The sequence below is a fragment of the Chiroxiphia lanceolata genome, chromosome 1 (genome assembly GCF_009829145.1).
Source record: "Chiroxiphia lanceolata isolate bChiLan1 chromosome 1, bChiLan1.pri, whole genome shotgun sequence".
Classification (NCBI taxonomy): Eukaryota; Metazoa; Chordata; class Aves; order Passeriformes; family Pipridae; genus Chiroxiphia; species Chiroxiphia lanceolata.
In genome coordinates this window covers 16954338-16971030 of record NC_045637.1, presented here as the reverse complement: position 1 = coordinate 16971030, position 16693 = coordinate 16954338, and the positions used below count along the sequence as shown (strand labels likewise).

Here is a 16693-nt window from a genome sequence, read left to right as displayed (position 1 = left end):
CTTATATATATATTTTCTTTCTAACTTGGTATTGTGAATCACAGTGCAACAGAAAGTGTTATTTCCCCTTTTAAAGGATAGGATAAAATCAAATAGGCAACTCTTAAATAATTACCATACAGATTATGTACACAACAATGTATATAGAAACCATTTAACAAAAAGATAAATTTAAAATTTAAAGGTTCTGATTTCTAATTCTGTTTCCTGTGTCACCATGGACATGCCATCACATTGTAGTTCTCTCATTTCTTTTCAACAAAATTAAATCCACACTTTCCTTTTATTGCCAGAAAGATATTAATATTAGTTGCTTAATATCTGTTCAGTGTTATTAGCAAGTAAAATGGCATCCTTAAATCAAATATACAGTTCAAGATAGAACAATACTTGCCAAAGTTTGAACTATATAATGATATGAGTTTAACACTCCTTTTTTTCACATTTTCAATGAATTTCAGATACGTGGAAAACTAATGAATCTTAAAACCAGTAATAATCATCTTTCATTTATTCTTAATAGCAAAAAATCTTTGTACCATTGCTCTTGAGTATCTACATCAGGTATCTAACATTTGCCCTAAGCAGGCTAAATGCCCAAATTTTCTATTCTAAATCCAGTGTTAGGCATCAACTTAGCAATAAAGATTATTAAAGAGTCCAGAAATTTATCCAATGCAGTCATCTTCAATACAGGGAAGATTATTTTAAGAGCTTTTTTAACACTTAAGCACATCTTTTGCATTGTTTACCCTACCTGTGTCTAGAAAAATTAACAGAGATTGCCATCTAATAAGTATAGTTTTACCATTAGTAATACAAGGCCACGGGATTTATATTAACCCCATGTAGGTTGGCCTTGGCCTGAGGACATTTTCATTATTTTTGGTAGTTCATAGTTGTCAAGTGAATATTTCCTGACCTGATTTTATTTCAGAAATGTTGTGCTCTGATAATACTGCATACAGCAATGGTCTGATAAAGCTACATAATCCCTGCATAGCAAGCAACAGCCCTTTATACTTAGAGAGGCTGAGGGAGGTTAATGTGCAACTTTCAGATTTTAATAAACAACAATGAGAAAGAGGCAGACTGTGTTAAGAAAACATATAAAAAAGAAATAATTGAACTCCAAGACTGAAGAGGAAGCTCACTCCGCCACCTCCAGGAGCATCAAATTCCTTCTAACAGAACCCCTTGGATGATCTCAATTAATTGTAATCTCCACCCGAGGGCACAGTAAAAAAGGTGAAAATACAGTGGAGAAATACAGTGGAGAGTAGGAAGGCAGTTCTTAACTTTTATAAGTGTATTATTATTATTATTATTGATGCTATTCTGTATTACATAATTTAGACTACCAGGCCATTAAAATTTTATTTGAATAACAATAAATTATCAATTCCATATAAATTGTGTTCCCTTCAGCCACAACAAAATCCTGTGGCTAATATTATGTTATGTAAGTGCATTACAATCCAAATAACTTTAGGTCTGAAATTTTGTATACCAAACATACAATATCTTTCAATGTATTTTACACCACTGAAGTACTCCTCAAGTACACCACTGTCAGGACTCTGAGAGTTCTAAGAGGCCTAAACAGCACTGCCCATCCTTCCCTGGGCCTCCCCCCACCCACGTCCATGGGTCCAGGACCACACGTGAAGCCATCAGTCCCCGCCCCAGTGATGCCACATCAGTACTGGTCCTCTGCTCCCCACTTCCCTGCCCTACCCAGCCATGGGGCTAATGTCCCTGCCTGGCCTCGGCCTGTCCTGCTTCCCATGGAGGTGCCTGATGCCCAGGCCTGGGTCTGCCTCCAGGTGCCCCCCACAGCCTGCTCTGCTCCCTGGCTGGGGGCAGTGGGACCAGCACTGGCTGCAAAGCCCAGCACTGCTGGCTTCAACCCCATTTCTCTGTGGTCCCCAGCTCATCAGCCTTCAGGGAGCCAATGGCCCTTACTTGTCTCTTATAAAATGCCTATGAACAAAGCAAAGTATTACATTTAAAAAGAAGAATTATTTTTCCCTTTTTTAACTCACTCAGAATAAATAAAAAAATAAAGTTAATCTCTAAGCAGTATAAATGTTAATTATAAATAAAAGCAAAGTTGAATGATTTATAAATGAAACTGTACCATATTTGATTTTTTGATTTTATCTAAAAGGTCAGGACAGTTTAAAAAATAATACTTTTAAAGAAAGGTCAGGTCCTAAGTGAGATGAAAACAATTCTCTGGGAAGCAAAAATGTTTCTTCAGTATAAAAACTGATTCAAAAACCACTTAGACTTTACAGAGATAAAGCTATTCTTGCAGAACATTACGTGCTGTCAGCACCAAGTGGGCAGTAAGTGAACTTTTAAGCTATGAAGTGGCATCCAGTGCAAAACAAGAGCTTTGCCTCAGGAAAAGCTTCCCTGTGAGATGCCTCCAGTAATCCATTAGCCAACAATTTCAAGATGCCCTAAAGTAAATGCTTACACACTAAAATAAATTTCAAAATAATTTTGAAAAGAGTTACATATGCATTGCCTTAATGAGCATTTCAAGCAATTTTGCACCACAACACAATGATAGCAATGAGTGTTCTCACTCAATAGCTGAAATGACTAATATCCAAAATAGCTGCCTCCATTGCTGCAAGTATCTTCCCTTATCTTTTTGTTGTACAGATAAATGTTCACAAAGAGAAATCTTCTACAGGAAAAAGCATCTCTAAAAACATGGCAGTTTGACACTGTCTCCCATAATATCCCTGTATGAAATGTGGGTTAAATGAATGGACAGTGAGGTGGATCAAAAACTGGCTGAATGGCAGAGCTCTGAGGGTCATGAACAGCAGTTAGAAGCCTGTAGTCAGTGGCATCCCCCACAGATCAATACTGAGTCCAGTCTTATTCAACTTGTTTACCAATAACCTGGATGAAGGGAGAGAATGTACCCTCACCAAGTTTGCTGATGACACAAAAATGGGGGAGTGGCTGATACAGCTGAAGGCTGTGCTACCATTCCACAGGACAAGTGTGGCCAGCAGGTAGAGGGAAGTGATTCTCCCCCTCTACTCAGCTCTAGAGTAGAGCTGTGGAGCTCTGGAGTGCTGTGTCCAGTTCTGATCTCCTCAGTACAAAAAAGACAAGGAACTACTGGAAAGAGACCAGTGGAGGCCACAAAAATGTTTTGAGGTCTGGAGCATCTCTCTTATGAGGAGAAACCATGGGAGCTGGGCCTGGGCCTGTTTAGTCTAGAAAGGAGAAGACTGAGAGGGGATCTCATTAATGCATATAAATATCTCAAAGGTGGCTGCCAAGAGGATGGTGCCAGACTCTTTTCAATGGTGCCCAGCAACAGGAAGAGGAGCAATGGCCATAAACTAAACCACAAGAAGTTTCACCTCAACATGAGGAAGAACTTTAGTTTGAGGGTGGCAGAGCACTAGAACAGGCTGCTCTGGGAGGTCATGGAGTCTCCCTCTCTGGAGACGTTCAAAACCCAGCTGGACATACTCCTTTGAAACCTGCTCCAGGTGACCCTGCCTTGGCAGGGGGGATTGGACTAGATGAGTCCCTTCCAAACCTAACAGTTCTGTGATTCTGTGATTTTTCAGAAATGGCAGCTGGATTTGGATACTTCTTACACTTCTTGGGTCATAGAACTTAGTAATGTCAAATTTTGAGATGGCTGGTTGTTCACCAGAACATTTCAGACTTTCACAGGATGGCTGAGGTTGAAAGGAACTTTAGAATGTGGCTTTTGTCAAAACTATGAGCAGTTTTACAGTCATTGCTAGATACTTAAACTAAATTAAATGGTACTATGCCCATGTTTGTAGAGGCAAGAGCTTCCAAATGATTCTACAGAGTTTCAAAGCAACTTCTTTCAAATGTAAGAAAAAGTTATTGGATAGTAGTGACTGAGAGTTTTCAGCAGTAAATTTGTTCCCTCAGGAAATAATAAATTAAAAAAAACAAACAAACAAACAAACAAAAAAACCCAACCCCCCCACATTACACTAATTCTGTGAAAAAGTGAGTACAAAGTTGAGTAAAAAAAGAGATATTTTGCCTCTGTACAAAGACCAATATCAAAATTGTACTCAAAAATGACATTGTGATAGCCTCCACAAGAGGTATAAGGATGAATATATGATATTCAAGAATCATCTGGTCATGATTCTGTGCAATGTGCTCTGGGAAGACCCTGCTTGAGCAGGGAGGTTGGACCTGATGGCCCACTGGAGTCCTTTTCAACCTTACCCTTATCAAGACCAAGTTGGATGGAGCTCTGAGCAACCTGGTCTAGTAAAAAGTGTCCCTGACCATGGTAGGGGGTTGAAATTAGATGATCTTTAATGTCCCTTTGAACTCAAACCATTCTATGATACCCATTTTGTTATTCTATCAATTTTTTCCACATTGGTTAACATTCAAAAACATCCATTACTGTCATTGGGAACTTGAATGATTCTTAGCTTAAGTACTATTGACCAGTTTGCAATAAGTGTCAAAAGAGTGTGCTCAAATGGCTTCAACAAACAGAATAAGGTCAATTTATTTTAACTGAAATTTCTTTCAAAATCATAATTATATTTTTATCATTAATTTACTTAAATTATATAGGTTTGAGAAATATATATGGAAGAATATTATTTAAACATGAACCTTTCATGAAAAGGCAAACTACCCAACACCATGCTGTCTATAAATGAAATATATATTTTCTTATATTTCCAATTATAAACCTGCTTATGCTATTTACCTGTTGCATTTATACACTAGACATATATTTTAGGAATTAAAAAGTATTGCTTTTAATCCCAATTAAATGAGAAGAACAGTTTGTTTTACTCTCACAAAGTCAATATTCCCTTTTGAATTTGAGTCAACCTTATTGAATTTGAATATATGTCCTTTGAGTCAAGAATTCTCTTCACAACTATTTCTATATATCAAACTGTATCACAGTAGTACTATAAACTAAACTATAAACATTACCAGAGCAATTCTGCCAGATCTGTGAAAAGTGGAAGCTACTCCACTGGTAACTTTCTGGGTGACTTTGGGTAAGTCACTATGAAGTATGTGCCTGAATTTTGGAATCCAAAACAGACCTAATAAATATTTCAAATACTATCCCTGTGATTCATGACTTTCTAATCTGTGTATCTCCCCTCCTCCCACAGCTCTATTTATTTTCCAAGCTGAAGGGTCCCACACAGGTCAATCACTTTTCAGTCAGAAACTTATCCATGTGTTTGATGATCTTTTCTTCCTCTGAACTTTCTTCAACTTTGCTAAATTCTTCTCAAATGCAGAGAAGCCAGAGCACCAACTGGAGTCAAGGTGCAGGTTGATTTATACAGCAGTGGGTTTTCTGTTCTGTCCTCTACTCTTTCCCTAATATTTAGTTTAAAAAGCACTGAGTGCTTTTTTTAAGCATTTTAAGTATGGACCTGAGGACTATGAAGTGTTCCTAGTATATTGACTATGTTAGAACATAAGAGATTGCTGATATTACTTAAAAGAGTAATGATCAACAGATCTCATAATTTTATTTGCAAACTCTTCTGATTCAGTCTTCACTGGCAACTTCTCTTCCCACACCTCTTGAGTGGACAGACTGCAAGACAGTGACTGGAAGAGCAAAATCCCTTACACTGTAAGAAAAAATCAGGTTCATCCCCTGAGGAACCTGCACATACATAAGTCTAACTCTATTCCAGAGTCCTGAGGGAATTTGATGTAGTTGCCAAGCCACTCTCCATGATATTTAAAAAGTCATGGCAGTCAGGTGAAATCCCAGAGGAATTCGGGGAAAGGAAAAACATTTTACCCATTTTAAAAAGGGTAGAAAGTCAGACCCCAGGAACTAATGACCTGTCAGCCTCACCTCTGTGCCTAGAAGCTATGCTAAGGCACATGGAGAACAGGGAGGTAATTTGGGACAGTCAGCACAGCTTCACCAAGGTCAAGTACTGTCTAAGCAACCTAGTGGCCTTCTACAATGGACCAACTGCAACAACGGACAAAGGAATGCCGTCTCTCTGGACTTCTGTAAAGCCTTTGACAAGGTCACCCACAACATCCATTTCTCTAAATTGGAAAGAGATGGATTTGATGGGTGAACTGTTCAATGGATGAGGAATTGTTTGGACAGTTGCATCCAGAAGGAAGTGGTCAACAGTTTAGTGTCCTGATGGACATTACGGTCAAGTGGTGTCCCTCGGGGTTCCACACTGGGACCAGTGTTATTCAGTGTCTTCATCAATGATATAGACAGAGGGATCAAGTGCACCCTCAGCAAGTTTGAAGACTACATCAAGCTAAGTGCTGTAGTTGACATCCCTGGAGGATGGGATGCCATCCAGAGGGATCTGGACAAGTGGGCCCATGAGAATCTCAGAAGGTTCAACAAGATCAAGTGCTAGGTGCTGTACCTGGGTCGGTGCAACCCCTGCTATCAATACAGGATGGGGGTTGAATAGAACAAGAGCAGCCCTGCTGAGAATGACTTGGGGGTGCTGGTGGATGAGAGGTTGGATGTGACCCAGCAATGCGCACTCGTAGCCCAGAAGGCCAATCATATTCTGGGCTGCATCAAAAGCAGCGTGGCCAGCAGGTCAAGAGAGGTGATTCTGTCCCTCTACTCTGCCCTTATGAGATCCCATCTGGAATACTACATCCAGCTCCAAGGTCCCCAGCACAGGAAGGACATTGACCTGTTAGAGAAGGTCTAGAGGAGGGCCACAAAGATAATTAGAGGGATGGAGCACCTCTCACATCAGGAAAGGCTGAGACAATTAAGATTGTTCAGCCTGGAGAAGGGAAGGCTCTGGGGAGGCCTTATGGCATTTCAGTACTTGTAGAGGGCCTATAAGAAAGATGGGGACAAACTTTTTAGCAAGGACAAAGGCTAATGGTTTTAAACTGAAGCAGGGTCAATTTTGACTAGATATAAGGAAAACTTTCTATGACAAGAGTTGTAAAACACTGGAACAGCTCACCCTGAGAGGTGACAGATGCCCCATTCCTGGAAATATACAAGGCCAGGTTAGATGAGGCTCTGAGTAACCTGATTTAGTTGAAGATGTCCCTGCTCACCGCAGATGGGATGGAGTAGATGACCTTTAAAGGTCCCTTCCAACTCAAGCTATTCTATGATCCTATGAAATTAAGATAATTTTGCAGTTCTTGTTATGCAAAGAGAGAGACAAAGAAGCCACACAAGCTAAGGTCTTTAAACCACGATAACTCTGTGTGACACTATTTTTAACTGCTCGTGATGGAATCCACTCTATACAATCCAAAAAACACCTTGTTAACCCATACCTTTATGTTAGGTTTCAGATATTTCATGTTGGAAAGGTGAATTTTCACAGTTCGAATTCAAGGATACTGGCAAACTCATTTTTGAACATCTTGTATCTTCTAAGATTTGTCCTCTCTAACTGTTAAATCCAACTGGTACATACTAGATTCCAGCCAGGGTATGTATCATACAAGAAGTTTTCTTATCTGGTTAGTCATAATTATTCAACAGATTCCCTACAGGTTCCATCTCTTTATTACTGTCCATCCTGTCAGGTAAATCTTTCCTTCACAATGCCTCACTCTCCACTCAAACCACTTTACTTGGCTCTCTATCTTTCTCCTACATATTCAGAAAAGTTCATTTTCTGAAAAGGTAAACCAATGTTCATTGCTACAGGATTCAGACAAAAAAAATATATATATATAGACATCTATAAAACCAAGCAATTAAGTAAATTAAAAACAAACAAACAAAACAACAAACACCAATGCTACAAATACTTTAGTATTCACACTGCTATTCTACATTTGTTCTTGCAATTTTCAAACAGACTTAGAAACAGAGAAGGTTTGACCACCATGGTTCTCAGGAGACTTCTACTAAGTTTTCTTTCAGATATGAACAGTACTGAAATTTCACATAACGAAGATCTAAAGAAATTGCATAACTGAGAATCTCTTTGGTAGTAGTTATTGATTTTGCAGATTAACAAACTCCATAGAATAATATTCACTAGTATGTAAAGTTTATTGCCTCAGTTGCGTTTAAGTGAAAATACTTTGTTGAACGAAGATGTATATTCTAATAATTTCCAGGTGCCTGTGAATGGAGAAGAAAAGTCAAATTCTTTCAGATTTCTCATACTGCTACTGATATATTACATGAATAAAAGGGTCAATGTTTTAAAGTATAAAAGTATTCATTGGCAGGAACTAAGGTGGGGAAAGTGCAACTGGAAATTGAAATATTAATTCAGAAAATTTCCTTCCTTACTTGAAAAAGCATTCATTAAAAAATTAATTTTTCATTAAATAGATTTTCTTTCTTATTTACTGGGGAATATTTGCAAAAGGTACTTTTACTTCTGAAATTAGATAATCTTAGACAATTCTGAAGAGCAATACCAAATGTCCTCAACCTTACTTATACTGGGAATGAGTAAAAACTGAAGTATCTTAAGACTAAGAAATAACTTCTGATATAACATGTTGCATGGGTCACTTCCATATTCATATTCAAAAGCAGAATTTTGGATCTATTTTTTCTATTGGAAAAAGAATAACTTTCCTATCTTTAGGCAGGAGGTTATTCAGCATATTACTGTCACATATACGGTGTGGTTAGAGTTTTCACAAATAAAAGAGGAGGAAGAAACATTTAAAAGAGCATAAAAGCTATATTTGACATACTTTATGCCTCAACACACAGCTAGCCAGTTTATATGATTAAAATTAAATAACTACTCCACCTTTATATCCTCAAAGACATGAAAATACGCTTTCTGTCATAAGTGCAAGTGTTCTCTCTAACTACATAACAAATGATTCTCTCTTTAGGCTGAAGAGATGGAAAGAAGAGATAATTCAGCATAATAATTTATATAGTCTGTTTAGAAAGTATATGGGAAAAAATCCCATATTCAGTTACTTCATTATCTCTTCATCAGACTGTTGTTTTCTCATCAAAATGATTTCTTTCATTCTGTCTGTGTCCCCCAATGATAGAAGACTGCTCCCTCCTAAAATAAAAAATTACCTCCTAGAGCTTAGAAATCTTGAAAATTCTAGGTGAGGGAGGAGGGGGGGAAAGAAATGGGAGTAAATCTTCCAGCAGAAATAATTCCAATACATATGATGTCAGTGAGTATTAATTCAACATTTAAAATATGTTTTCTAAAGTTTGACCACTTCAGGCTTGCTTCCTTTAGTGTCCAGTAAACTTTATGATGTTCAAAACTGTTAATAAACTAACTTGAATGGCTTGTCACGTTTGACCATGGTAAAATGATTTTCACTACAGAAAAATATAAATCACTTAAAAAAAAGTCCAAGCATATTATGAGAACATTTGCAGGTCAACAATTTTCAAAGGGGAAACAAGATGTTCCAACAGTTAATTTCAATAGCACTAAATATTTTGAATGTAAACAAGTGTTTCATTCCAGGTTCTTCCCTCAGTTGTTTCATCATCTTGACACGAACAGATCATCAGTGCAATATATTACAGTGTTTGGAGGCTATGAAGCATATAGATGTACAGGTTAATGGATCGGTGTTTTGACCTTATCAAAATTAAGTATTTTGAAAGTCCTATACACTGTATAGTTTATGTACTATCAATAGAAGTGTTCAATTGCTAGAGAATAGTTAATTTTTCTTGAATTTTAATGGATTTCCTTGGATGAAATATTTTTAATATATGTATAAAATATGTATATGTATACATATACACATATATATTACTATATGTAAACATGTATATATAATTATAAATAGTATATGCAGTTCTATATAAAATATATATTATATATTATATAAAAATAGTTTTATATATCACTGTATATAATATTTATATATGTATTAACAGGATCACTAAAACCACACTGAGCTTTAAATACTTTTTCCCCTTCCATAAACCAGGATTATTCATATTATCTACAGATTTTATAGTTTCAATATATCTTTTCCTTGGTTTTTATTGTTGCTTGAAATTACGTTTTTCATTTAAATTTATAAATTACTGAACTTTCAACAAAACTGACCTAACCAAAGAAAATGCTTTCTAAGTATTACCTAAATTGAAATAAATAGTATCTCAGTATATTTTTCTTGTCTTCTACAAAGGAGATGGAATTATTTACAGTCAGTAGTACCTAGAATATTATCATTTGCTCTTTTGTAAACAAAACCATAAGTGCGTAGAATAGTAAATGAAACAGAAAGCTATTAAAATGTTTGAATGCACCTAAAATATTAGAGGTTTTTCTTTATGGCAAGAATGAAATTAAGAAGATGCATCTGTTAAATCATTAAAATTGGAAAGGACTCTTTACTGCACCACTTAATGCTTATTTCAGAAGTAAATTACAATCCAACAATTTAAACATTAGCACAGTCTGCCAAGTTTTAACATTTAACATTAGTACTATCGACTTTTTTAAATGAAGCATTATCTTATTTGAAGTAGAAAAAGGTGAGTTAAAATTTTAAAAACAGATCTTTCTGGGTGGGCACACAGAGCTAACTGTCAACAATGATGTTTTTAAAAGTTATCATTGGTAGAATTCTAAAAATAAGTTCTTTAAAATGGGGGAGGGCCAAGTAAATGCAGCACTTTTTCTCCTCTATGATTTGACTAGAGCAAAATCAGTGTAATTCTTTGCACCGTTATTGTATGGGTGTATAGTTGTGAATAAAAGACATCTCAAGGGTGCAAAGGTGAAAAATAATCTGTTTACAAAATATAACTCAGTATAACATGAAGTGCAGCTAAAAGACCCACAAGTATGAAAATCCACTCCAAAAATTGACTTAAGTGACAACGTATGCAATTTAAGTTTTTGTTATGTCTGGAGGAAAAAAAAGAAATCTTCTGAGAAGCTCTAGTAATTTCCTTTCAGTCTATGAAGAAAGGATTCCTTTTGCTTCCATCCACTGAAAAATCACGTAGACATCTGGGCTGTTTTGACAATAGAAGTTCAGTGTCTTAAAAGTCACAGATTTACAATTCTGATAACTAAGTATCTGTCTAAAAAAAGGAAGGAAAAATCTATCTTCTGTCAAATAAATTATCAATGGAAGCAGCAACCTATTTGCACTGGCCAGAGCAGAAGCAGGCACAGCCCTGTTCAAGTGACAGACTTCTACAAATGTGACTCAAGTGATGCAACACCTTTATTTCTCTCAGGGAATCTCAAGACCATGAGTCTTCTGGTAGTAAAAAAACATTTCAGTAAGTGCGTAGTAGGTGCAAGTTGAGATTAAGATACCTACATGAGTGTGTCTGTAGTTGCACTAGACATACAAGCTATTATAAGAAATGGAAATTTAGTCATTGTAGTGCTTTAATTAGTTTTAAAGCATGTACTTAAGGACATAACAGTTGCCTATAAGTGTTTATTCTCCCATCTTCTAGTTTCTGTGCCAGAAAGGCATGCTGTCCTGATTTTTGCTGGGATAGAGTGAATTTTCTTCCTAGTAGCTATTACAGCACCATGTTTTGGATTTAGGATGAGAACAACACACTGATATTTTAATTGTTGTTGAGCAGTGTTTACCCTGAGTCAAAGAGTTTTCAGCTTCTCATGCTGCTCTGCCAATGAGGAGGGTGGGGGTGTACAAGAAGTTGAAAGGGAACACAGCAGGACAGCTGACCCCAAGTGGCCAAAGAAGTATTCCATATCATGTGACATCATACTGAACAATAACACTGAGGGGACTTGGCTGAGTGGTTGCAGCCACTGCTTGGAGATTGGCAGGGCATTGATCAGCTGGTGGTAAGTTGCTTTGTGCATCACTAGTTTCGTATATTCTTTTATCATTATTATTATTTTCCCATCCTTTTTCTGCTGTTAAATTGGCTTTATCTCAATCCATGAGTTTTACCTTTTTTCCAGCTCTCTCCCCTGCCTCACTGGGAACAAACAGCTGCCTAGTGTTTAGGTACACACTAAACCACACCATATGTTCTGTAAATTCAAATTTGCCAACACTATGCAGATGTATCTTTCACTCTAGAGTACCTCTACCCAATGCCAGCTGGGTCAGCCGTATCACTCTGCAACCCTCACTAGCAGGATTAGCAAGGTATGGGGAAGGTTCAGTTACCAATACCTAATTTGACTTGGTGCAATTTTGTAACTTCATTATGTATCTCTTTGCAACTTCCTGGTTTGCCTGTCCAAAGAGCCTCTGCACTTCTGTCACTGCTATAAAAACATCTTGGGTACCCTAGGCGATTTCAGTGATATATCAGTGCACATATATTCATGCACAGTGCTTCACAGCTCTCCAACTTTAATGGATATCTTGATACCTATAGGTGTCTAAACATAAAAATCTCACCTATGTTAAAACGGCTAAGTTTTATGGCAGTGGTACTGTGTACTGTTTGTTGCAATAGCTTTTGAGATGAGGAATGAATGACAAAATATGTTTAAATTGCTAAATGTTCTGAAAAAAGTTTTCTCCTTCTGGCAACTCTAGCCATGATGTTCTGAGGCAACTCAGCTATTGTTCTTTACCTGATTGCCAATTGCTTCAAATTCTTTCTCAAAGCAAAACCAACAAAAAAAATTAAGAGAAGTCTAACTCCATAAATAGTTTCTGAACGAAAATATATTTCTGTTCATATACAAAATAACTAAAAGAGAAAGAAAATAAAAACAGAAAATCAAGCAGAGCAAGAGGAAACTTTTCAACATTTTTTCTCCATATTGCAGCATCCCACATTCAAAGCTCTTGCATTTATCCAACCTCAGCTTTATATAGCTGGCTGTCAAGTATTAAGAAGAGTAACCATTTGCACACTTTTAGACATGAGCATGACAATTAAATTTTATTTTATTCTGAAAAGCTGATGGATATATTTCAGCTCTTCATCTGTATTTTCCTATAAGACAAAATTCCTAATGGCAGGCAAATGTAGTTGTGCACTCAATTTACATTTTTTACATATTTTATACTATTTTCTTCATAGTGGAGGCATTAGTTTTCATATGGTTTAAACAGAAGCAAATGAACAGGAGAAGGAAGCAAAATCAGTTTAGAAATGGATTTCACAAGTGAAATAAATAGCAACAGTAGGGCTACTATTGAAACCTTCCAGAGCTTTAAAGGAGGAAGAAGGTAGAGAGTGAGAGGAAAAGGATGTGGGATCTAAAAAGATAGCAAAGTTATAGATGTTTAAAGTGATGTTTAAAGTAATATTTAACTATCAGATACTGAAGTTGCTTTGGTTTTGGTTTTTTTTGAAACCCCTTCAGAGCCTGGGTATGCTTGATATAAAGAAGGCTGAAGTTTGTGTATGCCAGTCTGTAAGAGCAGATGCTGTGAGGCTAACTTAATCCCTTCTGTCCACTTAGATAATATTATGGGTTCATACATAAGAGACAGAGTGCAAAAAGTAGCCAACAGAAAGCAGTGACCAAAAGAAACTGCAAATGGATGGAGTAAAAAAGCTCAACTAATTTTAGAAACAGCAAAAGAGGATTACCATTGCCAAGAAACACTGAAGCAGCTGCTTCAGGAGGATCCAAAGAAGCTTTTGTTCTACTTCAGCCAACAGTTTCTGATTCAAAGGGAGTTTTAACAAAGGAACGAGAAGAGAAAACATGGAGACAAAGAACCCTCAGTGAATAGAAAGATGTACTGAAACACAGATGACCAGACAAGCAAGAATAAGTGTGTCTTGGGTAGGGAAACATTTTGATTCTCTTCTAATTGACACATATCACTTTGATTATTGTTTACCAATATCTTTTAAATATTGTATAAATCATTATCTTTCATGAATATAAAATTTCTATTAAAAGAAAGTAATACGCATAACTTTCATTACTATATTCTTATATGAAGCTGTTTCCCACAGTTTCATGTATCTCAGTAGATTTCATTTGTTCTGTATAAATCAATTTAAAAATTTTCAAAGGCCTGAACAGGCCTTTACCTGTTTGCAAGGTCTTAAACAGAAAATTAGGAAAATATGCTAATTAATTTAACTAAAAGGGTGTTTACAAAAAATTACAAAAATTTACTAGGTTTTCTGTTGTGGATTTGTTGTGTTTTTTTTTTCATAGACAACTATGTTTTGACTTTGCATTATGTCACTTTTAGTCTCCTTTTCAAACATCTAGGCTACAGTAGCTTCATATATTACACTGATATTTGGCCATGTGAGGCTGCCTTATGAAAAAGAATCTTAAAAAACCAGCTTTCATAAACTTAAGAGAACAGAAAGGAATAAGCCTGTAATTAGTATAAATGTCAGAGGTTTGGAAGCAGGGGGGTGAAGGGGCTGCACATGTGCCTTCTGCCCTCAGGCAGCATGGAACTGTCCCATGCTTATCACATCTGGTTCCACAATGGACCCACCACAGGACACAACTGAGCCGACCAGTAGAATTTGTGGCATCTCTGTGAAGATGTATTTAAGATAAGGCAACAAATATTGAAGAAAACGAACAAGGTCAGAGCATGAGTGCTCCATTCCAGAGTTAGTAAAACCCTCTGGGGACTGGAGCCCACAGATAACCCACACTGGAGCAGGTTCTTTCCCTAAGAGACTGCAGTCCAGGGCCAGTGCACATCAAAGCAGAAGAAATGAGTAAGAAGAAATAAATGAAAAAAGAAAGGAGTAAGAAACGAGGAGTATCAGAAATTAACTCCTACACCTTGACCTGAACCTCCTGCACTGCCCACCATCAGAGACAAAGTGTAATCTGCGGTGGAGTAGATAGAAGAAGGGGAAGAAGTGCCTGGAATGAAGTTAAGCCTACAAAAGACAAGGCAGGGTGGTTTTTGTATTTGTTTTCCTATTTGTTTTTGTTTTCCAAAACCCCAGTCAGTCATTAAATGTTTTATAATATGACTGTTTTACCCAGGAGAGTAATTGATGATTGATCTTCCACATCTTCCTTTCAAACATGTACTTTTTTTATTCTTGTTCTTCTTATTTTCTGCCCTCTTCTACTGTGGGGGTGGAGTGAGTGAGTGGTAGTGGGAGGGCTTCACTGTTACTCAGGATTAAACCATGACCCAAATATGCTAGCACAAAATGCCTAGATGTGAAAATAAAATCAGCAAGCCAAGGGAGTAATTAGGTGAAAAGTGTATGAAATGCCATGGAGCAACAGAATAAAATAATGCACTGTTCTGAAGTTCAGAATTTGGCATCTGGCCTCTTCAAAATGTTCTAGGTTAAAGAAAATTAAAGTAGAGGAAACAGTAAGAAATTAGTAATTCTGGTTACAATGGTACTATGTAGGAAATATTAAGTTTCAAGGAGGGAACTCAGAAAGAAGTTACAGTTATTACTGTGTAATACAATGACAATACAGGCTATTGAAAGGATTAACAGATGCCCTCCCAAAAGTGATGCAGAAAGAAAAAGAGGCACCTGTACTATGTGGCTTTTTGTGAATCTCTTTTGGATTTTTATCAGGTATTTGGTTTTCTGAAAACTCATGCCAGCACATCAGTGAGGTTAATGTTTGAAAATGGTCTTTATAAGAAGGCTAAAGTCGTCTCTAACTGAAAAAAGGTAAGGTTTCATTTCTTAACAAATTTAAATACTTTGTGCTATATATTTTTGTTTGTTTTCTAAATATATTAAAGACTTTTAATATACCCCATCCTTAGAAGTGTTCACGGCAGGATTTGAGCAACATGGTCTAGTGAGAGGTTCCCTGTCCATGGCAGGGGTCTTGGAACTAGATGATCTTTAAGGTCTCTTCCAACCCAAACCATTTTATGATTCTATGATATTTATTTAATTTCGTCACAGTCTCTCCTTTAGTCTATCATTGACCCAGAAACTACTCATCCCTACTACCTGACCATGCATTTTTACATTTCTACTATTAAGGCTATTTTTTATTGATCATACAGGCTTAAGTACGCACACTTAATGCCTTAACATGCTGAATATTTTTCCTGCCTATGTTTTTTTTAGAGAGTTGCAAAAGACATTCCTTTCATTTTACATATGGTGGGCTACTGAATCATTTGACAACTTAGTAATATACATTCAGCAATATAACATTAAAAATTAAATGAGCAAACCAAAACAATAGTAAAAACCCCTTTTATGTAATCGCTACATTCATAGGTAGTAAAGAGAAATAGAAGACACACAGCATATTCAAATCTCCTACACCTACCAACTCACAGGTTTTATGTGTCTTGCATAAAACACATTTTTGAAAGTCTGTTCTCTTTACGTATTACCTCACACTTTCAGCAGGAATGCATGTACGTGTGCCATCTGAGACATAGTTTGTTCTTTTTTTTCTCACTAGTTCAAAATGAACAGCTCGACAATCCAAACTACTTCACTCAAACCACCAAAATAGTTATCATGCGATTTCTCAATTGCGGGGTAGATTTAATAGAGAAAGTTCCTACTGTCTATTTTTTAACAGTCCTGTAAAATAGAAATTTCCTAGTAAAGAGTGTGATTTATCATATTTGATATGAAAGATATCATGCAAAAAACAAGTCAGTGCTTTTCATACACAGCTATAGCAGCCCTGGAGGTACAGTAAGAAAGCTTCTTTCATGTAAACTCACAGAGAATGCACATTCCAGAAGATCTATGAATCAGGAAGTCCAAATAGAGATATACAATATTTGTTGAAAATAGTAATCAAATATTTTCTGTTCT

At 36.5% G+C, this 16693-nt stretch overlaps 1 protein-coding gene across 1 annotated transcript in view; it reads right to left on the bottom strand.

Moving 5' to 3' along the window:
- The window catches only part of CSMD3 (CUB and Sushi multiple domains 3), a 605915-nt gene that overhangs the window by 364087 nt on the left and 225135 nt on the right, over window positions 1-16693 (bottom strand).